This window comes from Coccinella septempunctata, chromosome 9, assembly GCF_907165205.1.
Source record: "Coccinella septempunctata chromosome 9, icCocSept1.1, whole genome shotgun sequence".
Taxonomy (NCBI): domain Eukaryota; kingdom Metazoa; phylum Arthropoda; class Insecta; order Coleoptera; family Coccinellidae; genus Coccinella; species Coccinella septempunctata.
Window position 1 is genome coordinate 13,767,302 of NC_058197.1, and position 22,914 is coordinate 13,790,215.

Sequence of the window (22,914 nt, forward strand, 5' to 3'; positions counted from 1 at the left end):
TTGTCGCAGTCGTCGGGAAATAAATTCGCCAACACTTCAAATAAGAGCACGCATCCAACTGGTGGTTGAAAACGGCAATGCGTTTTTTCCACTTGTTCGGTTCATTGATAGACGGTTAGTTTGAAAGTTAACTGTGATGGCTCATTTGACAACTGTCAGGGCCCATCTGATAACACTAACTTGGCTCATTCGATAACTGTGATTGCTGTTTGCAACTTACATCGATCTTGGCTTATTTGATAACTGTCGATAAGGGTACCAGATGGCTCGTTTGATATCTGCGGTTGCTTATTGGATTTTTGTGTCCGTTCATTAGTTTTTGTTGGTTTCTTTGCCAACTGCAATGGCTCATTTGATAACAATTGGCTCAGTTAATAACTGTGATTGCTATTTGGATAAATAACAATAGAACCTTATTGGCATATTTGATAACTGAGGCGGCACATTTGTTAACTGTGGCGGCTAGTTGTTTACTGTGATTTCTCCTTTGTTAACTATTGAGTCATTTAATAACGCTGTCGGTTCAATAGCTGTGCAACTGCTAGCTCATTCGATAACTGTGATTATCATTCCATGGGATAACTATTGGTTCATTTGATAACTGTAATTTCTATTTCTATAATTATGTAGTCCCAATAGAGCCCTGCTCAATGGATAATTATAGGCTCATTTGATAACTGAAATTGCTCATTCTCATTAACTATTGGCTCATTCGCTAACTGCGATTGCTTTTCGATAATTGCGTCGATTCTTCAAATCAATATTGGCTTGATTGTTAACTGTGTCGGTTCGATTGTATGTGACGGCCGGGCCTATTCGGTAAATCTATTTGTTCAAAAGATAACTGTTGGCTCATTTGATAACTGCAATGGCTTTCTGGCTCATTTGATAACTGCTATTGATATTTGGCTCATTCGATAACTATCTTCGATTGGATCTCTGTTGGCTCATGTGTCAACTATGTTGGCTCATTCGATATTTGAGATTGCTCTTTGGCTCATTCGATAACTGCTATTGATATTTGGCTCATTCGATTACTGCTATTGATATTTGGCTCATTCGATAACTATCTTCGATTGGATCTCTGTTGGATCATTCGACAACTACTAGTTCGATGGATAACTGTTGGCTCATGTGTCAACTATGTTGGCTCATTCGATATTTGAGATTGCTCTTTGGCTCATTCGATAACTGCTATTGATATTTGGCGCATTCGTTATCTGCGATTGCTCATTGGCTCATTCGATAATTACGTTTGCTAATAAGTTGATTGGATCTCTGTTGGCGCATTCCATAACTATAGTTCGATGGATAACTGTTGGCTCATGTGTTAACCGTGTTGGCTCATTCGATAATTGAGATTGCTCTTTGGCTCATTCGACAACTGCTATTGATATTTGGCTCATTCGATATCTGCTCATTGGCTCATTCCATAATTGCGTTTGCTAATGAGTCGATTGGATCTCTGGTGGCTCATTCCATAACTATTAGTTCGATGAATAAGTGTTGGCTCATGTGTTAACTGTGTTGGCTCATTTGATAACTGAGATTGCTCATAGGCTCCTTCGATAGCTAATGTTAATAAGTTAATTGGATCTCTGTTGGCTCATTCCATAACTATTATTATAGTTCGATGGATAACTGTATGGCTCATTCGATAACTGCTGTTGCTCTTTGGCTCATTCGATAACTGCGATTGCCCGTTGGCTCATTCGATAACTACGTTTGCCAATAGGCTAATTGTATCCTGTTGGCTCATTCGATAACTGTTGGCTCTCGTGTTAACTGTGTTGGCTTATATTTCAACTTTGATGGCTCATGAGCTAACTATTTCCTCATACGATGACTGCAGTTGCTTTTTGGATAGTTTCGTCGGTTCATTGGGTTCCACTTGGCCAATTTCATGACAGTATTGATTCATTAGGTTACTGCTGGTCTTTTTGATAATTGCACATTGATGACTATTAATTGTGTCTCAATTGATAACCCTGTTGGCTTGTCGAATGAAAATGTACTTAAACGAAGGCCATCAGGTGATCTTGAACGAGAGACAATCCAGTTTGTATTGAGTGTTTCGCGAAGGATCGGTAATAGAACCAGAAACCTTCCCTGGAATCGATGCTGCTGTGAAGTCCACAAGAGCAAGATTTGAATACGGTTGAAAAAGGTGTAGGAACAAGCGGAATCTAATTCGGTAGTTCTCTGTATGCGAAATGGTAGCTCAGACGTGGATAGCGGTTCTGGTCACAACACCGCGTCGATTATATATTAAAAACGGCGGTAATTCTAACCTTAACCTACGATACACCGTTAAGCAGACGACTCGGTCTGTCCGTAAGTGTGTTAACGAGGTTGGAAACGCGATAGCGGTTGCGTAGACGAGGATGGATGCATGTGGGTTGGCGTAGGTACCTATACATACACCGTCGTCTACGCGATCCTTTCGGCTACCGTCTACGCGGTTTGGTCGGCCTCATTGAGCTATTTCCGTCTACCTTATGTGTGTTGTTGTTGTTGCGTCAAAAAACGGGTTTGTCGGGACAAATTGCTCTTCGGGAAGTTCGTAGTCGTCGATCCGTGACTTCCTTCCACAATTTCAGCTGACGTTTGCGGTCGTTGCGGGACGTTTACGATAATGGTTCCTTGCGGGGGGCGGCGTTTCGCCGTTTTCTATTTTCCAGCGCCCGTTCGTCAATGAGCGTCAGCTGAAAATAAAAAGCGATCGCAGATGTTATCGGTTCTTTGACGCCGAAACGACGTTCGCTCAAATCTAGAGAGTATTGAAGCACGTTTTTCCGCAAGGCGCGTATTTTCTTCGAGGTGTCTCTCTAAGGTTATATTTCACGCTCTCTCGATGGTTAACCAACTCTCAATTACGACAGTCATCTCTCCGATGTAAAGGTGAACGAAACGTTGTCGCCTAGAATGCGAATCTGACGTCGGAGGACTACTGGTGACTGTGTCATTTTACGGGTTTACTGGGACCGTCCTACTGAAGATCGATGGTCCAATTTCCGACGTTCCATACGAGGAGGGAAAAGATGCATGGATTGCCCGAAATAAAAGCCATAAAACGCGTGTGGAATGGGCCCGTGCGGGGGCATATTGTCCGTTATTGATTCTACAGTTGCGTCTTCTCGTTCAGCGTGAATATCGGATATGAACGTATCGGTGGTAGTCGTTTGGTGCGAAGCCCCGAACATGAGGGAGAGATCAGTCGAGTCTTGGTCTGACCTGAGCCTTGTAAATTGGAAGAATCTGGTCTGACGAGAAATATTTCTTAGCTCTGAACAGATTTCCCAGCAGACTTGCACCTAATCCTTGATCTTCATGTATGAAGTCACTGAAAAGGGTTCTTCTAGAAGAATTAAATTGCAGCAGGTTCCTCTGGTCCCAATTTTGTATTCGATTAAGTAATCTATTTGACGTCTGACGTCTCAAAGAGAATAATTGAAGAAGACAGGTTCTGTGGACTGGTAATACAAGAAGGTGTTATACTTCATAGAGCTGTATGACATTGCGCCACTTAGAGACTTATCTTTGGAGGTAATAATACAATCGGAGGTGATCTAGCGAGTTATACACAGACGAGTACGCCACCTATTGACAGGTAGACGGATACAACGCTGGCCGTTTATGGAACCCTCTCAAATTGATAGAAACGCTCGTTGTGAAGAGTTGTCAGATCATTATCCTCCCAGTGGCGACGAGTGAAAGAAGGGAAGTTATACTTTGTGGCGAAGAGAATGTCAAATTCGTTCTTACGGCTTGACATCTGCATGGCGCAGCGGTGACGTACGAGGATTAAACTAGGAGCAGTGAGCCACTCGTACTCGTCGACTAGAAAGAAGCCCAATTAGGGAGTCGTGGCTTAAAAATGCCAGAAAAAGCTGTGAAGCACGCTTGGTCTTCACCTTGGCCCTCGGCGAGTTTGAACAAAGGAACACTTTTGGTTAATTCGGAACTGGCTGACGAAAACGTCAGTGAAGTTGTTTCAGCCGCCTCTGTTCGTTGGGACGCCCATATCACGCAATCGGAGGGGTTCTAGCGAGGCCTATACGGGTGATGGCGCCACCTGTTGTCAGGTAGGCGAATACCACGCATTCCGTTCGTAGAACCCTGTAATATTGAAAGGAGTGCCTCTTGTGAAGAAGCGCCACACCCTCACAAAGTTCGGGGCATGTTTTCATTGCCCTCTTGGCATTTCTACGAGCTTCGACTTGATCAAAATCACGTAATTCGATGGGAACCGTTCCTTTTTCCTCCTGAGGTGAATGATGAACCCGCACATGTCCCTTACTCCACTAGAGTTGTGGAAAGGTCGTCGAAGAACACCTGCCAGTTCTGGCGAACACAATTCTACGGCACCAAAGTGTTTTCAATACGTAATGATCAGGTCGAAAAGCGGCCTATAGCTGGCGGGGTCATTTGCATACCGACGGTCGCGGGCATGCGATGATGCACGACGTCGGCAAAGTGCCACCACAACAGGTTGCAAAACGGGGACATAAAACCAGATGAGGGGGATCTCGTCTATCCCCGTCATTGTCCCGAGCGAGACACCCCGTCTCGCTTATATACGTACGTACGCACATGTCTTTCGTACGTTCGCCGAAACTGGTTCGGTCGACGAGGGGCGGCGGGCTATCGTCGGATATTTGCCTTTCGGTCCATTGTGCCCGATAATGAACTCTCGTAAACGATAAGAGGAGACACGACACTGATGGCCTAAAGGTGGATGATTTAGCTCGTTCAGGGCGCGACAGCGATTATGTAGTTTGCATAGACCTTTTTGTTTCTCGCATTGAACGAAAAGGTTCCACATTTTAAGCAAAATATCCACATATTTATCGGTACATGGTTAATAACTCATTGGCCAATAGTCTGGTATGCCAAGGCAGGTCGAAACAGCACGAGGAAAACCCTAGATAGAATGCAAAGATTACCCTCTGTCACATCATTTAAAAACCAAAAAGAATCGGTAAAAATTGAGGAACTTAATCCTCGATTCATCAGCATTCTTGGACCTAGCGCTTCTCTGTTCGCATCCTACTCCTAACCCGGTCGATACCCCATCTGACGTGTCGTATTTCGATCAATCCGCGAAAAACTTCGTCGCTTAATAGCCCTCGGAAGTATCGCTATACGCGGGGGATGAATAAAACATTCAAATTCAATACTTCCCGGCGTCCTACCCCATCCGAGACCCCCCACCCTCCCTCACGCGGTAACGTCAACTCGCGCGTGGAGATTAGGTGCGAAAGCCATTGTGTGTCGTCGTACTACTCGTGTAGCGCGGGGATGGCTCTCGACCACGAACGCGGGTGCAATGATAATGAGTGGTAGATACGTCGGGGATTTTGAAAATCGTCGACCTGGCTCCTTTCTCTCTCCTGGAATTAAGGGGGAAAACGGGATTTAGCTCGCCGATGGAGCCGCATTTTAGAGGAATGGTGTGCATGAATAATCTAACTGATGAATTCCATAAGAAAGGGTCATTAGATTCTCCCTATCCCTATTAATAAAGGATCATCATCCTATCCTACTAACAAAGTCCGTGAGAAAGGGTTGTAGGCATAGACCAATAATAACTTAGGAGGCATGAGTCTGGTTTGCTGAAGCATGGCAGATAATCACGAGAAAAATACTCGACAAGGTACAAAGGCTTGTCAGTGTTTGCATCGCTGGAGCTATGGGATTGTGCCTAACTAGAGCACTTTAGGTCATCACAGATCACACTCTCACTCACAGATCTAGTCATTGATAGAGTAGGACATGATGCCATACTCAGAATATTTATAGATAGGTTCGTTGATGAATGAGGACCAGACTCTCTAGCTTAATTCTCTCATTTCCTGTATGAGATCATTCAGTTAGAGAGTCTGGTCTTCTCTAATCAACGAACCTACCCAGTGATATGACAGGAACTTAAACGGAATGCTATGTAACGATGAGTTGAAGAAAAGGAATACACCACCAGAAATTTCAATGCTTATATAATTAAATGGTACGCAGATGATTCAAAAATCATGATAGGGGCTGGCGCTGGAACATAAGGGGCAACCTACAAGTGTACGCTATCGTTAGGCCCCTGTTAGAGTGTTTTTCAGGCAGAAATACTCGCAATCGAAAGATGCATAGACTACTATCAAGGATGTGATATTGTGATCCATTCTTGAAGTCTAGCTGCACTGAACTCCTATGTCGTCGAGTCAAAGTTGACATGGGAGTGCCGAAGGAAACTTAATGGAGTAGGCAAGAGCAACAAGGTCTCCCCAGTCTGGGTTCTTGGTCACTCTGGAATCAAAAGAAACAAGGAAGCCAACATACTCGTCTTGCAACCGCGAGGTACTGAGTTCGATCCCGGGCTAGGAAAGAAATTTTCTAGTCGATACGGGTACGGGCCACCATTCACTGTTGGGTTAAAATTAAAGCCTAAGGTGGCGTAAGGACATAGTAACAAAGCCTACACAAAACACAACTGGTTCTGAGGTTCTGAGGGGTACTTAGGTACCTACGGAGAGTCAAGATAATATAGTATAATATAGTATAGAAAGGGAGCATAAACGCCAATATAGTGGTATAGGAAAATGCTCCCATAAAGAAGAGTTTCTGGAGAAGGGTGAAAAACGAGTATGGATTCTGTGTGGAAGAAAGGAAACTTCTCTTCGCCTGGTCACAGAATGCCCTGCCATTCCAAGCCTGCTGGACGGACAAATTGTAGGAGGAATGAGCACTTAGCCTTCTTGAAGTCCTCTTAGATACTGGAGATCATTTGAATTCTGGAGCTAGAGTGCGTGCTGTAGATGGCACAAGAGTCCTCGAGTTCGCGGTGGAGTGTAACCCAAACTATAACTATAAGGTCCTGTTGCTCAGTTCAGGATTGAGACGAGATTTAGGTTGATCCTAGATTAACCTGACAGGATTAAACGCAAATGTCGAAATTAATCTAGGATAAACTTTAATCCAGAACTGAGCAACCGGGCCTTACGGTCATAAAAATCTCGGGTTTTGGGTGTATCGTGAGGGAGAGGTGGTTAGTGTAGAAGAATTGAGACATCGCAGTTGAGGTGTTTGTGAGTTATACACGAACGAACTGCCAACCAACTGCGAACCAACAAAATTGGAAGGAAACCTGAGTATCATCTATCAGGTAATGGCTCAAAGCACGACGACGTCCTAAACGCTCCGATGGCCGTTCGTCGGTCGATCGATTTCCGGCAGCGGCAATGGAGCAGTTTCCGTTCAATCTAAATTACGCCGATATCGGCGTCGAGGGGAGCCGTCGCCGCAGAGCCCTTTGACCGTGATGGTATTCTTTCCCCGATTGCGTCTATGATATTCGCCGCCCCCCAGTGTCCGCCGTCCGGTCGTAGACGATCGCGGGGTGGCGGTGGAGCGAAAATTCCGACATCAAAGGAGGCCGAAACTTCGTTAGAACGTCGGTGATTCCGCGGACGACGACTCGGCAGTCGTTGCTGATATTGGTCAATTATTTAGGCCCAATATTGACAAAACCAAAATCCGCCAGAAAGCCTTCAAACAGATATCATCCTGACGGATTAAACTCTGGAACAGGTCGAGCAGTTCAAAATCTTGGGAAGCTTCATAAATACTTGGGCTAACCTGGACACGGAAATACAAGTCGGCATCACGGGCATTCTGGAAGCTAAAGGACATAGTGTTTCATCATCACGACCTCAATCTGAAAACCAAGACAGCTGTTTACAAAGCAGTGTTCCTACCAACGCTTCTTTAAGGAAGCGAAAGCTGGACGCCCTACAAGCGACATATTAAACAGCTTGAACAAACGCAACAATGTCATCTAAGACAAATAATGCACATCAGATGGTTCCACAAAGTTTCGAATGCGAAAGTCTTGCAAAGCGCGAGTTGTATAACAATTGAGATTCAAGTAACGAGGGCCCGACTCAGATGGAGCGGCCACATTCTGAGGATGCAAGACACAAGACTCCCCAAAATAGCTCTGCCAATCATAACTGGGAACAACTAGCGTTAAACAGATCACAGTGGAGGTCTATGGTGCACAGTTATAATGGAGACTCGAGAAGAATACAGCTGCGGCTAGATCTGGCTGGTGACTATCCATACCCGGAAAGTGGAAGGATCTGTTAGTCATGGTTGGGTCTCTTTAGTCACAGGAGGGCACACAGTCGCAAGTAGCCTTAAGAAATATTAGGTTTGATCGCACCGATAGTTTTGTTTTCGAGTCTTTTTGTAGATTTATTCTCGGTAATAGAATATAGCAGTGAATGAACGAATGGTCAATTATGTATTTCAAAAAATCAGTCATCGATTTATTCGAAAAACACCATGTGACCCTCCTAAATCGGGATGGACGTCCTTTCCAAGAGGCCGACGATTTCTAATAGCCCAAATTTCCGCGTACGAACAGACGGGCACGGCGACACGTGTCGCCCCTCCTCAGATACCCGTTAGACCCCGGTCCGACCGCGTCCTCCGACCCGGAGGACCGGAAGTCTTTTCCCCGAGCTGTTTTGCATGCCGTCGACGTGCTTTGATGTCGGGGACGGTGCGCGCCCGACGAACCGTGGCAACTTTTATAATTTGTTTTTTCGCCTTTCGCGGATAATCCTTCGGAAGTTCTTCCCGCGTCTCGTCCCGTTTTGCATAAGGGGGAGCCCGAGGCAAGTTTCTGAGGGTGGGGGCCATTTTTTTTTGCCGCAGAGAAAGCAGAAACGTCGCTTGTTTAATGTCTTGGAAAATAAACGACTAACGGGAGCGATTAAAGGGTGTACCAAGACTCGAATCGCATAGAAAACACGGTTTTTAGTATGTACTACATAAGCACTCTTGTCGGAATATTTCACGACCGAAAATGAAGGTGCACTGGTGTTGCTCTCTGGTATTCAAATGACTGTTATGTCTCGTGATATCGAACATCAGTAACACTCTTGGCCATCTCCATTTTCAAAGGAGTTCCGTAACAAAATTGGCGCCCAAGCAGGGACTTCCTCCCCTCGAGGAGAATTCTGGATTTATCGAAGGCTATCGAACTATTTGTTTTTTAATGATTTGTGAAGGTGCGATGACGAGCACTCAGTTCAAGTCGATTCTTCCGTTGGAACCGATTAAATTTAACGTGATTACGAGTTGAATTTTTTCGTGGGGGCGGGGACTGTGACGAAGCTATGTTGTCGAGTTTAATTCAAATCGCAATTATCGCGACTCAACTAATCGGCTGAAGTAAAAGTTCGACATCTTACCCCTACAAAATCATTAAACAAGGAAATATGTGGCTTTTGTATGCTTCTATAGTTACGGAATTATCCGCTGTGTTCGGAAAGTAGTCCCTGTTCGGGCGCCAATTATGTAACGGCGTTTCCACCTATTATTCTAGTGAGTGCTTACTAGTCGGAGACTGAGTTATCCTAGTTACTATCGATAAGGATTTTAAGAATTCCGTTACAGAATTGGCGACCAAACAGGGATGACTCTCTCGTTTCAACAAGGTTCTTTCCACGTCCCGTATACATCGAAAAACTAACGAACTACCGTAAATTCGAACTTTACGACCGGAATATATCCGGGGGAGTCTGCCGTCCCGTAAACTTTCCCACTCGAAAACGTCGCGTCTAACTGCCCCTCCCCTGTCTCGGGGTCGTTCTTCCGGCCGATAAATTCGTGCGAAGCATCGGATCCGACGTCCGAACGACCGCTCGGGCAGTTTGTAGGTATTTCGAACCGTCGTCGATCGGGTTACGATATCGTTTTCTCTCGTCGTCGGGGAGTTCAACAGGTCGGTTGAGGAGAGACGGTGTATTAGATAAAATATATGATGGATAGAGCGGAACGCCTCTGTACGAGAATCGAGTCGTGACGTTCACTATAGGATGACGAAGGCTTGTTGAGGTTCAACCCGGTGGACTCGGAAGCGATGCAGATCTCATCTAGATCTTAGAAACGGATCGCGAAAGATCGCAAGGTAACGTGCAAAATCACGACTGGAATTCAGGGTGTTTTAAAAGGTGAGGTTTTTTGGGACAGAAGGTAGATCTCATCAAAATAAGCCGTTTAACCAAAAATTTTCTATATAAAATATCCAAGATGGCTGAGATACAATCCCTAGATGTTCGACTAAATTTCATTGAATTTCAAGTACGGGACTGTGGAAGGTGACTCCGGCATCGCAAAAACGCAACAAAACATGAACGTATAGCTGGACAATGAATGGTTCAGTACCAAGTTCATCGGATTAGATGCATCAGGTCACTTCTCAGAGAATCATAATTGTTGTATCGTCCAATTTAGGGCAGAAAAAAAATGTAGAAAACCGAGGCAGTTTCTCGAAAGTGTTGATGTTAGTTATGTTGGAAAAGTGCTATGATGTTTCCCCATTTCAGCCCATTTTTACGACGATTGTTGGAATGTTCGAACAAGAAGATTGTGATGCCTATTGTAAAAAAATTCTTGAATGATTCAGACGAATTTTATTGGTGAGATTTTGAAGTATCATTCTATTTTTTACATGTGTGTCCTAAGTCTCTTCTGTCAGTTGGTATCGAAATGAGCCATTTCATAAAATCGTGTAAGTTACTAAGAAATAATGAGAACAATTCGGCAATCCTCCGTTTCCATTTTCATTACCACGTAAATATCGAAGTAGCCAATATCCTAAACGAAAAAAAAAAGTTTTTTCCTTCTGCTTTGCGATAATTCAGCTAACAAACGGTCTAGGGTCGTATTAGGATCTATTTCAGTTATCATTTTCGATTTTTTGTTCAACTTTGTCATTTTGAAAATTTTGTATAGGTGATTTTTGGTGAAACGATTCATTTTGACCAGTTCTACCTTCTGTTCAAAAAAGAACCAGCTTTAAAATTGAAGGGACTTCATATTTGGTTATAAAACTGGTAGTTTAAGTCCTTTTAATTTCAAAGTTTTCTTTAATACTGCTAGAAATTAGACTTAAGGAAGCCTTAAACTGTAATTTGATTATGAAACTGGACGTAAGTTTAATTATGAAACTTGCCCTTTAAGCTTAAAGCTTCCCTTATAGTTTTATTTTTAGTTGATCTAGAGAAAACCATGATTTTAAAAGGACTGTCGTCCAATTGCAGGAAAGTGCGTTAAAATTCAATACTCCATCAAAATCTTCATTTTTTCCTTCAAAAACGACAGTTTTAAATTTTGATGGGACATCGAATCTTAATGCACTTTTCTGCAACTCCACCTTTAACGCCAACGGCCAGTTTCATCAAAGTTCCTTTAAATTTAAAGCTTCCTCTAACCCTGCTGAAAATGTTACTATAGGAAGCTTTAATCTTAAAGGTAATGGAACTGACCGTTCGGTAGGTATATAAACTTATATCTTTTTCGATTACCGGTGTTTTGTGGGTTGGATATCATTTCTAGTAAATGGGACAATAAATAAATAACATTTCACGAAAAAAATCGCAAGATTCGCAGTTTTGCATCATGATAAGCTCAGTCTCGGAGATTCATTCATTGTCTCATCGAAAAATTAACGTGTTCGCTCGAAGTGGCTTCGACCTTTTTTGTTTTCCCTTGTTTCGGAACGCAAATTCGTTCGACGACGTAGGCCGCGTGTACCGACGCTAATCGAAACGTTTACCGTCCGTCAAAAGCCAATCGGGATCGAATTAAATCCTCTCGTTCGATCATCCGCAGCTAGCGCGGTTCACGAAGCCACGCGAGCGTTCCGACCCCCTCTAGAGGATCGATATATGACGATGAATTATGTATCCGAAACGTCGTGTCCGTAGATTCCGCTATGGGAGGACCATAATGGGGAACATTCGTAGGTTTAGATCCTGTCGGGGAGGAAAAAATAAATTGTCCGACATTTCAAGACAGTTTTCTGACCGAAACTGTTGCTCATCTTCTTTCATTCTGATGGTTAATCTAACGCTCTAATATGCTGGTTCAATGCTGCCTTGGTGAGAACGTAGTAACGATCCTATTGGCAGATGGCGGTCGTGTGATAGCTAGATTTTTTCGCCGTCGAAATAGTTGTGGCGCTCTTCAGACCCCGTCTTTCCCGGATCTCATTCGCGAGAACAACGTCGTAATTGTTATTTATACGACGGTCGGCAATAACTATCCGAACGACCGCGAGGTTGTGGCCCTTTCGCACACTTGATTTAAGCCTATAGTCTCGGTCGCGCCATATCAATCGGGCAGAGGGTCATCGCCGTCCGGGGGATACGTTCGTAGAACGGCCGCCAACGCAGGCCGATTTACGCTCGCGGGGGGAGACGAGGAAGAGAAAATACGTGTAGTGGAAGATGGCACGTGGTCCGTTCGAACGGCGACATCCTAAATTGTCAGAATGTTTGCTAAGTTTGCTTTCGAAAGATGAGGAGTTTTACCGACATGGTATGCCGATGTTGCATGGAGGGAGGAAAGAAGTAATGGTGGGCAGATGGCAATCACTTGACAGCCATCTGCTGATTAGATTGGTTCTTAGTTCTCACTTCACTGGGTCATATACTTGGGTATGGTGAAGGGCTGATACCCTATCTTTCAGATCCATCTGCTAAACATCGTTTCTACCAAAAACGATGGAGAAAATGATGAATAACTACATATGAAGGGAGAATCTGGATACTAAACCACTTCACAGATGTGCAGGCCGAGCCGATCATAAAAGACTGATCTGTATCAGCTGACTAAAGTCATTCAGAGTACCTTCAATAACGAAGAAATCGCAAGGTGTTGCCTTCGTAGACAACATAGTCACTGAAAAGGCAAAGAGTGAGCACAACTATCATTAAATGGATGTATGAGGTGTTCAAGACTAGAATAGGTGAGACACAGGTGGGTAATCAAACCACCTCTGTTAAAGTCACTCGCGAAACATCTCAAGGAAGAGTGGTATATCCCATTCTATGGGGCCCAGTAGTGGATGAGTTATGCCACAGATTTACGCAGTTGAGTTTCGAATGTAGAGACTAGGCTGACGACATATTAGGAGGAAATTCGAGAGCACCTTATGCTATTGAATGTAACATGGCCTCAAATTATCGAGCAATGGTGCTGGTCTGTAGGGCTTAACATTAACCCAACCAAGACCATAGTAGTCTCGTTTACTTCCAGCATTCCTCTATCTAATTGGAAACATCATAGAGTGGAAATATAAAGTCGAACATCTGGGAAAACCCTGGATAGCAATCCTCTGTGGAACAAGCTCATTGAAGTTACTGCTAGCGAAGCAACAAATGTCTTAATGGCCAGTAAGACTTGGGGATGTAACCCAAAAATATTGCGATGGATGTACGTCAAGATTGTGAGACCGATTATAATTTGAGGCAACAGTCTGGTATACCAAGTGTCAGAAGGAGAACCCTTGATAAAATACATGGGTTGGCCTGTATATCCCTGGAACTTTGAGATCGTGTCCAACTAGAATATTGGAGACGCCTCTAGCCATTGCAAATCAGGAGAAATATGCTTTTGACGAGAAACTTGTAGGGCTGAGAACGTATACTCCTTGAATCCTGTCTAGATACAGGCATAAAGAAAATATTTACTACGATGCTAAGTAGATAGAAAGATTGGGAAAGGATACCCATCGCCCAAATCCTCAGAAGGATAAATACTTTTAACAGATGGTTCGAAAATCACAATAGAGTATTCGGGTCTAGCACAAGATGACCGCTATAGCTAGGCCGCTGTCCAAACGTCTTTCAAACAGAAAGATCTGATGAAATGAAAGTACAAAGAAACCATTAAAAATGTGACATGGTGGATACATTCTGACAGTCAGGCTGCGATCAAAGCACTGAGCTCTCATATAATCGATTCTAAGATGATATGGCAGTGTCAAAGGAAACTCAAAGAACCGGGCAAGAATAACAAGGTCTATCTAGAGGACAATACACCTCCCAGGAAATTACCACATAGTCCTCTCATTGTGGTTGTATAGGACAATGTACCTACAAGAAAGTGTTTCAGGTGAAGAAAAAAACTGGGAGGAAATGGTTCTTTGGGAACTTGAAGACTGCGAGATTTTATGCTACAACCTCTTACTGGATGTCTTATAGGGAGCATTGTCATCTCAGAAAGCACCTAATGAGAACGAGTCTAGCAACAACTATCGAAGACGGATTCTGCAAGGAGGAGGATGAAACTCCAGATTACCTGGTGACAGAATGCCTCGATATTGCTGACCAACTCAGACAGTGCTTTGGTCGAGAGACTTGAAGGAGCGTGGAGGTGATCTCTTTGAGGTCATCCCAGATACTGGAGTGATTAGAGCTGTAGATTCTGCAGTCACAGAGCGAAGCAACCAAAGCAACAAATGTCCTTATGGCCAGTAAGACTTGGAGATGTAACCCAAAAATTTTGCGATGGATGTACGTCAAGATTGTGAGACCGATTATAATTTGAGGCAATAGTCTGGTATACCAAGTGTCAGAATGGAACTAGGAGAACCCTTGATGAAATACATGGGTTGGCCTGTATATCCCTGGATCTTTGAGATCGTGTCCAACTAGAATATTGGAGATCATAAGATACAGACCTCACACTTCTTCATGAAGCCATTCTAAGACTATACAGGTAAGATACCGGCAATGTGGTAATAAGGAATCAGAGAGCCAGGTTATCTCTGACTAAATACATCCCCCGTCAGCTGACCTTCCCAGTGACGAGATGATGCAGAGATTTAGCATCTAGAAAACCTTCACTACGATTCTAAGTAGAAAAGAAGATTGAGAAAGGAAGCCCACAAACACAGTTCTTAATAAGAAAACCATCGAATGGTACAGATATGGTTCTAAAACCACGACGGGGATTCAGGCTGGAGCCAAATGCTTACCTATAGGCCGATGTCCCAGCGTCTTTCGTGCCTAATTGTTCGCATTCGAAAGATGTGTGAAAATGAACCTAGAAAGAAGTGTGATACAGTGTGGCAGGCTGCGATCATAGCATGGACCTCTCATATCACGATGCAATCTACAATATTTCCTCCAAAAACTCCTTATTTTCGTTAGGAAACTAAGGAGACAGGTTCCTCCCCAAAAAAACGCGCGTATTGCCTTCCTGCGTTATCCATACTCGTAACTTTCGGCCCGAACAATGGGATGGGGCGACCGGCCGGTCGGGAATACCCGGCCAATTTCCGGAAAACGAGCTCTTGTGGACCCTCGGGAATCCGGTCCCCGTCCGGAAGGCACGTGCATTAACATAAAGCGTTCGCAGGACGCCCCCGGACCGGCGTAAATACGCCGGGCTTCCCTCTTTCGCCTTATTGGATTTTTCGTATCTTTGACGGTCCGTCGTAAGCGTATTTTGGGCCCTTTCGAGGACGCTGTAATAAATGCCGCGCGTCGTATTGGATTTTCGAGGGTCCTGGATGGATGTTGGCCGCTCGCGTTTAAGACGCGTCAGATCGAATTAGTTGTGCTGATTTAAGACCGTTCGGTTCTGCCTGGAAACGAGCTTCTTGCTGGGTGCAAGACAGGAAAGATGCAGTACTGGATCACTCCTTCGGAACTTCAAATCTGCCAGATCCAGTGGATATCTGAACCTCAGTGAGGCCACGTTTCATCTCCTCGCAGTCTTTCTTATAAGACAGTGTCACCTCAGGAAGCAATGAAGTTTATGTGGGGGAGAAGAGCTGATGTATACCTGGTAGTTACAGAATGATTCTAGCCATTGCAAACCAAGAGAAAGATGCTTTGGACTAGAAACTTGTAGGGCTGAGGACGTAAACTCCTTGAACCCTGTCAAGATACAAGCTTAAAAAAAATATATACTGCGATGCTGAGTAGAAAGGAAGATTGGCAAATGGTAACCGTCTCCCAAATCTTCAAAAGGATAAATACTTTTAACAGATAGTTCGAGAATCACGAAAGAGTGTTCTGGTCCAGCACAAGATGACCACTATAGCTAGGCCGCTATTCAAGCGTCTTTCAGACAGAAATATCTGGAGATCTGTGGAAATAAAAGTACAAAGAAACTATTATAAATGTGACATAGTGGATACAGCCTGACAGTCAGGCTGCAATCGAAGCACTGGGCTCTCAAATCATCGATTCTTAGATGATATGACAGTGCCAAAGGAAACTCAAAGAATGAGGCAAGAATAACCAGATCAATCTAGCCTGGGTTCGAGGTTACTCGGGAGTCTGGAAGGAATGAACACACTTGCCAGGAAATTAACGCACAGTCCTTTCATTGTTGTGGTATTGGAAAGAGTACCTGCAAGAAAGTGTTTCAGGTGAATGAAAAAGCCGAGAGAGAAAGTTCTTTGGGAACTTAGATACTGCGAGATTTTATCAAGAACATGCTACAACCTCTTACTGGATGTCTTAAGGGGGTATTGTCGTCTCAGAAAGCACCTAATGAGAATGAATCTAGCAGAAACCGACGAAGGCGGATGAAACTCCACATTACCTGGTGGCAGAATGCCTCGATATTGCTAGAAAGTGCTTTGGACGAGAAACTTGGAGGAGCCTGGAGGTGATCTCCTTGAAGCCATCCCAGATACTGGAGTGATTAGAGCTGTAGATTCTGCAGTCACAGTGCGGAGCAACCCTCTCCAAAATCTACAATCTAAAGCTCAAGGTCTCGGGCACTGTAATGGTGGGATTCTGCAACATAACTGACCAATTTGACCTAAGAAGAGAACCAATCTAATGGGTAGATGGCGAACACGTGTACATCGTCTTCTTATAACTGGCAGTTCCGGGAAACTAAGACCAAAGGATCATTGGTAGATCGCCGTCTACCTATCATATTGGTTCTTCAGATCTTTTTTCTAAGACTCTGCATGAACCAGTCATCAGATTAGTTACTTTCTTACCTCAAATAGTATCAGTTGATACTCTTTGGTAATACTGTATTAGTCCACCAGAACCTCTTCAAAACTATCATGCAAGGCAACGCGGATGGTGTGGACCTTCCCATGGAATTCGTATTGCTTTATTCATCTGTGAAGGTGCGTACTCATTGGAGAGATCAACCGTACTGGCCATAAGTGTACTATAAATTTCGACGAAGTTCCTCGTTCGTCGTAGGCTTCGAAGCGATCCGAGACCTGTGGTTCTTCGCCACGCTCAAAGGAAAGAACAACCGTGCTTCGCAACGAAGCACTGGTGCAACATGCAACGTCGTAAAATTTGATAGGATTATTATGATCGTTGCTGTTGCTGATCGCCAGTGAGTACGAGCCTTAAGGTGAGGAATTGCGAGTTGAGGATTGCCAATCTCAGCTCCCGCGAAAGGTTGCATCCGATTGTATCCCAGTCGAATCAATCAATCGCGAAGAAAAACGGTATTCCCACGTGTCCGTTCCCATGGGTCCGCACTCTAATCGGAAAAGGGAAAAGTAGAAAGGATTCGAAGAGGGGAGAGAGCGATTGGAGAGCTCGGATTGTGTGACGCGGTCTACTTCGCTCGAATTTGGGGCGTGAATCTTCAAGTTTAAGACGCAATACCTCAACGTCGTTAAGTTGGCTAAAATGCAGTTTTAAACGGTTTTATTGAATTGCGTGGGTGATTGATGGATTCTGGGAAGAATGTTGGAATGGTCTATTAGTTTGTGATGATTCTCTTCGAGGTTGAGAAATATTGTAATTCAATTCGTGCACTCCCAAAGTCATTCTCTCATACCTAGAATATCCCATACTCGTATCATGTTCATAGGAGATGCTGAGAATCGTTCGGGGACAAACTGTACCTATTTTTTTTTTTCAATTTACAAATAATATTTTTTTTGGTGTAGCAGGGGGAAAATCTGCAAGACAGACGAACCACCCTCTCCTGAGGGGGAACAGTGTGGGGTTTCTCACTCTCCTGAGCTCGAGACCCACTAAAAACCCTCAACTGCTTCTTGAATTTTGGTTCCGGGCATTTGTCTATAAACCGTTCATCTCTTGGTCGGTTTTCTTCTCGCACACTATCGTGCTGGGATTTATGTGTTTATCCTCTATTGGATTAACACTTTATTGAATTTTTCAATAACTTTCCATTGTTATTTTAATCTCTTTTTAATTGATCTCTTGGTCTCCTTCGGTAAATTCGCATTCTCCTTTTGTCTTCCTCTGGGTCGTAGTCCACTAGTATCCTGAGTTCTTGATTCGGATGGTTTTTCGCTGTTTCGAATAATTTCTTTGCTTTTCTATTCATGAATTCCGTTATGGTTACCCATTTTAGGTCCCTATAAATCTGTCTATTCCTGACAAACCAAGGTGCATCTATTGCAAATCGTAGCAGCTTGTTTTCAGTGGACTGAATTCTTTTGATATGGCTCTTTGCCGCGAAACCCCAGGCAACTGATCCATAAGTCAGTTGCGGCCTAGCAACGGCTTTGATTATCTTCAATTTTGCCTCTTTCAACATGTGGCTTCTTCTTTCTATCAGAGGAGATAGAGTTTATTCATCGCTGCTTTCGTTTTGTCGATTGCTTGTTTGATATGACTTTTCCAAGTAAGTCCTTTGTCAAGCGTTATTACTAAATATTTGGCTTCATTTTTCCAGTCGATTTCTTCGCCGTCAACATCCAGTTTCGTTGTGGGTCGCAGTCTTCTCTTCTGTAGTAATATTGCTTGGCTCTTTTGTCCATCTGAATTTTCTTTGCGTCAGTCGCAAGCTTGGCCGAGCTGCGACCGAATCCCGTTCCTCCGACCGGACGGCCGTCATAGACGTGGGAGTAGCCGCGCCGCGTGGGCGTCACGCCCTTGCGAGAAACCCGCCGTTTGCGAGCGCGGCGGACAGGACGGCAGGAGGTCGGGAAGGTGAGCCGGCCGCGAGCTCGGTGTCGGCGCATGGACGGGGCGCTGCCTCCCGCGTTCGACCGACAGGAGCGCAGACGGCTGCCGCACGCGGACGTGATCGATAGGAGGATGGGTGGCAGGTTCACGTTGCTAGGGATTCGAGGATTACTTCCTTCGCTGATCGAAGTAGATTTTCATTTGAATTAAGTGAAAATCAAGCTGAATTTCAATGGCATCGCTGAACCTTCTACGTTTTTTTCACGTTCTTTCAAGACTCATTGGTATTGTCAGACGCACCAACAAGTGCTTGTGCTGTGCCAATAATTTCAAACAAGGTTTATTTTGATGACTTCTTCTTGGAACTTTCTTAATGAAAGCTGTAGAAAATGAAATTCTATACTACTTTTGTCTGAAGCAATTTTACATACTCTTAACCGTTCTAGAGTTAGAGGACGATAAGGGCGATTAGCTTAGCCATACGAGGATATATTGAAAATTTCTTAGCATGCAATGTCAAAATATTTTAATACTAACATATTCTCCCCTTAATTTGATACATTTATTACAGCGAACCTGAAAAGTCTCTAGACCTTTAAAAAATGTTTCCACTTTCTTTGCAAACCAAACCTCCGCAGCTTTTATTACCTCCTCGTTGGAAGAAAATTTACAACCTTTTAAATTTTTTTTCAGTTGAGGAAAGAGATGATAGTCGGATGGAGCCAAATCTGGTGAATAAGAGGGGTGTTCTAGTAATTCAAACCCTAAATCACGAATTTTTTTGCATGGCAACATGAGATTTGTGTGCAGGGGCGTTGTCCTGCTATAACACCTTTGGGAAGCTTTTCGCGTGTTTTCTCTTTAATTTTTTCCCGTAGAGTGGTCAGTAATGTCGAATAGTAATTTCCCTTATCCAAAAAAGATTAATTTTTTTGACGTCGCGAAAAATATTCCTCTACCCCGCGATGAAAAAAAAATTGGCAATCCACTCGATAGCTCCCTCACGACGCCGTCGACGACGAGAGAACGGGATTCCTCCGCGCTTCATTTGATCGAGCGCGCGATGTCGATGACCCGGGGCGCCCGTCCGAAGTTCGTCGTTCATCCTCGTCCGTTTTGTAGCCGTCGTCGTCGTCGTCGTAATTAGCAGTAGTTCGACGGTAATGGGCCGACTCGATTTTCTGCGGACTGTTCGAAACGGAGCAACAGATGGGCGATCTTGACGGAAACGGCCGGTCCCGCTGGAGGAGATCGACGACGGATCACGTGCCGAAATTTACGCGCGACAAAAGAACCGTAGGGCTCTATTTTTTTGGGGAAGAATCGGGAAGAACGAGTCAACGTAAAAACCGGGCAATTCTGAACTGTTTTCGTTCACAAATGTCCTTGAAAACCAACTAGAGGAATTTTGTTTCCTCAACATGACATGATCCGGTCATTTGTCCAGCAAGATCTTGTGATTCGACACCGTGTGACTCTAGAAAGGTGATTCACTTTTCTGCGTAAATTGGAGAATGATCAATCAATATTTCGGAAAATTTTCCATTAATCGAACCAAATTGACAATCAATGTCAGTTCGTGATTTATAGGTTAACTTCAGTTTTGACGGAAGTATCTTTCAGAACGAGGTACCTTAAATCTATCGGACTCTCTCAGAAAAACGTTTTTGGCCTAGATATCCGTGAGAGAGCGAATTGCGAGGGCCGAAGGCCCAAGCTACGGACGTCAGGCGAATCAGCCTGTGAAGGTAGATTTTTAGGCTTACTAGTCAATATAATAATGAGCAAAATTGTCTATATAAAATATCCAAGATGGTTGAGATACAACCCCTAAAAGTTCGACAAAATTTCATTGAATTTTAAATACGGGAGTGTGGAAGGTGACTCCGGCATCGCAAAAACGAAACAAAACATGAACATACGGCTGGACAATGAATGGTTCAGTACCAAGTTCATCGGATTAGATGCATCAGGTCACTTATGAGAGAATCATAATTGTTGTATCGTGCAATTTAGGGTGACAAAAATGTAGAAAATCGAGGCAGTTCTCGAAAGTATTTATGTTAGTTATTTTGAAAAAATGCTATGATGTTTCCCCATTTTATCCCATTTTTACGACGATTGTTTGAATGTTCGAACAAGAAGATTTTGATGTCCATTGTGAAAAAATTCGTGTGTAATTCAGATGGATTTTATTGGTGAGATTTTGAAGTATTATTCTATTTCTTACTCTTGTATCCTAACTCTCTTCTTTCAGTTGGTATCGAAATGAGCAATGAGGGTTTTTTTTTTATTGATTGTGTGATGTAATTGCACTTCCGAATGAACCAATGATACTTTTCAGTAGAAATTAATCTTTCATCGGTAGATCGGTAGATTTTCAACCGACTCGACTGAAAATCCCATGGAGCCGTGGAATGCCAAAATATTATCTCATAGGGTGAAATATCCCGATCGGAAGAATCGGGTAAACTCCACCGGAATGACTCAACCAGATGGATATTTTGGCTCGATCCAACATGACCCCTCAAGAAGGTTTGGACCCGAATCCACCGTGAAAGGCCAGCTTAAGACTCATCAACAACCACACAACGAACCGCCGTTCTGACGGAACGCCGCCGCCGAGAGACGTTTCTTCTGTCGAAGGCCTAAACTCGTTCGTCGTAAACAGAACCGCAGCAAGTAACGCCGACCCGCGCTCTCCACCGAAAACTTCGCAATATTTGCCCCAGATAACGTCGAACGAAACTGGAAACGAAAGGCGACACCGCTCGCGTCGAGAGAATCGTTTCCGCCGCACCATACCGCGAGATTTACTACGATAATTAACCAGCTTAGCTCACGCCGAATGTGTGTACCGAGCTGCGGATTCGGGAGGATAATTAACCGCCCGCCGAGGGGGGAACGGGGGGATTCACAACTGGGATAGAGTAACCGGGAATTATAATTAGCACGCGCCGTCGGCTCTGAATTGCCTGAAAAATGATAGGCCGGTCGTTGATGCGGATTACGCGCGCCGTTATTAGTTGTTGGAAGATGCTCGTCCAACCGCCTTAAGCTGGGTCCACATACGAAAGTAGTCGACGAGATGCATGAAAAGAAATTCGGATAAGTTGGATTTGGTGTTGATGGCATTGGCGAAACGTCCGAACGCTGTCCAACAACGGTTCTATGACGTCAGCCTGAGTGCGGTACTAACTTGAGACAGAACACGACGTGTGCGATAATTTCTATAAATCTTCTCGGATCATCACGCTAGTTGACACTTTCGAGATAGTTTGCGTTCGAGCTTTTTGCTCTGGATGTGGGATAACCGATTTTCGTTAGGGGTGTAACATTCATTCATTCATTGCTGTATCTCGTTGCCGAGGAAAAAATGACAAAAAGAGTCAAATACAAAACTATCGAAGCGATCAAATCTATAATGGGGAATTCTACTCAATTTGGGTTATCACTGCATATGCAAGTTTAAACTGAATAATTATGAGTTTCATTCATGAATTTTTCATATGCACCGCGGAAACTATTCAAAATCATCCTTCAAATATGGGGTTTTAAAATTTAAATCGCTTTGTGCGGAGTTTACGATTTGGCAACAGCGCATACAAGATAATGAAAAAAATGTCCGATCAGCTTGTTTATAAAATATCAGCTGTTGATCTACAGGCGCGTACTTACTGGCGAGCTTCAATTGCAACCGGCCATAAAAACCCCATAAAATTTTACGACCTTCCTCTTTCGTTGAAGGCAGCCATCTTTGTCTATCTCATCAAGATACTTCATTTGTTGTCCTTTATTATCAAGGCATATTTCAGTCGATGTTGCCAGCTTGTACAATTCACACAAAACGCTTTAAACTTTAAATACCCATTTTTATTTTTCATTTTTAAGTGCTTAAAATAATTTTTTTTTGGGAAACGGTTGAAATGGGTAGCTCAAAATGTGACGTTTCAAAGATATTTCATAAAAAATACATCATTTTCGTCAGAAGGAGTATTCCCTTTTCTTAGGGTTACTTGCGACTCTATGCCAGAGACCCAACTGTGACCTACTGATCCTTCCACACTCTGGGAATGGATAGTCGCCAACCAGATCTGGCCGCCGCTGTTTTCTTCTTGAGTCTCCATTATAACTGTGGACCAAAGACCTCCACTGTGATCTGTCTAACGCTAGTTGTTCCCAGTGCACTGAC

At 43.7% G+C, this 22,914-nt stretch overlaps 1 protein-coding gene across 4 annotated transcripts in view; it reads left to right on the top strand.

The window, feature by feature from the left end:
• LOC123319815 (polycomb group protein Psc-like) overlaps positions 1 to 22,914 on the top strand; it is a 129,863-nt gene that overhangs the window by 93,565 nt on the left and 13,384 nt on the right. The gene's annotated exons all lie outside the window — the stretch shown is intronic.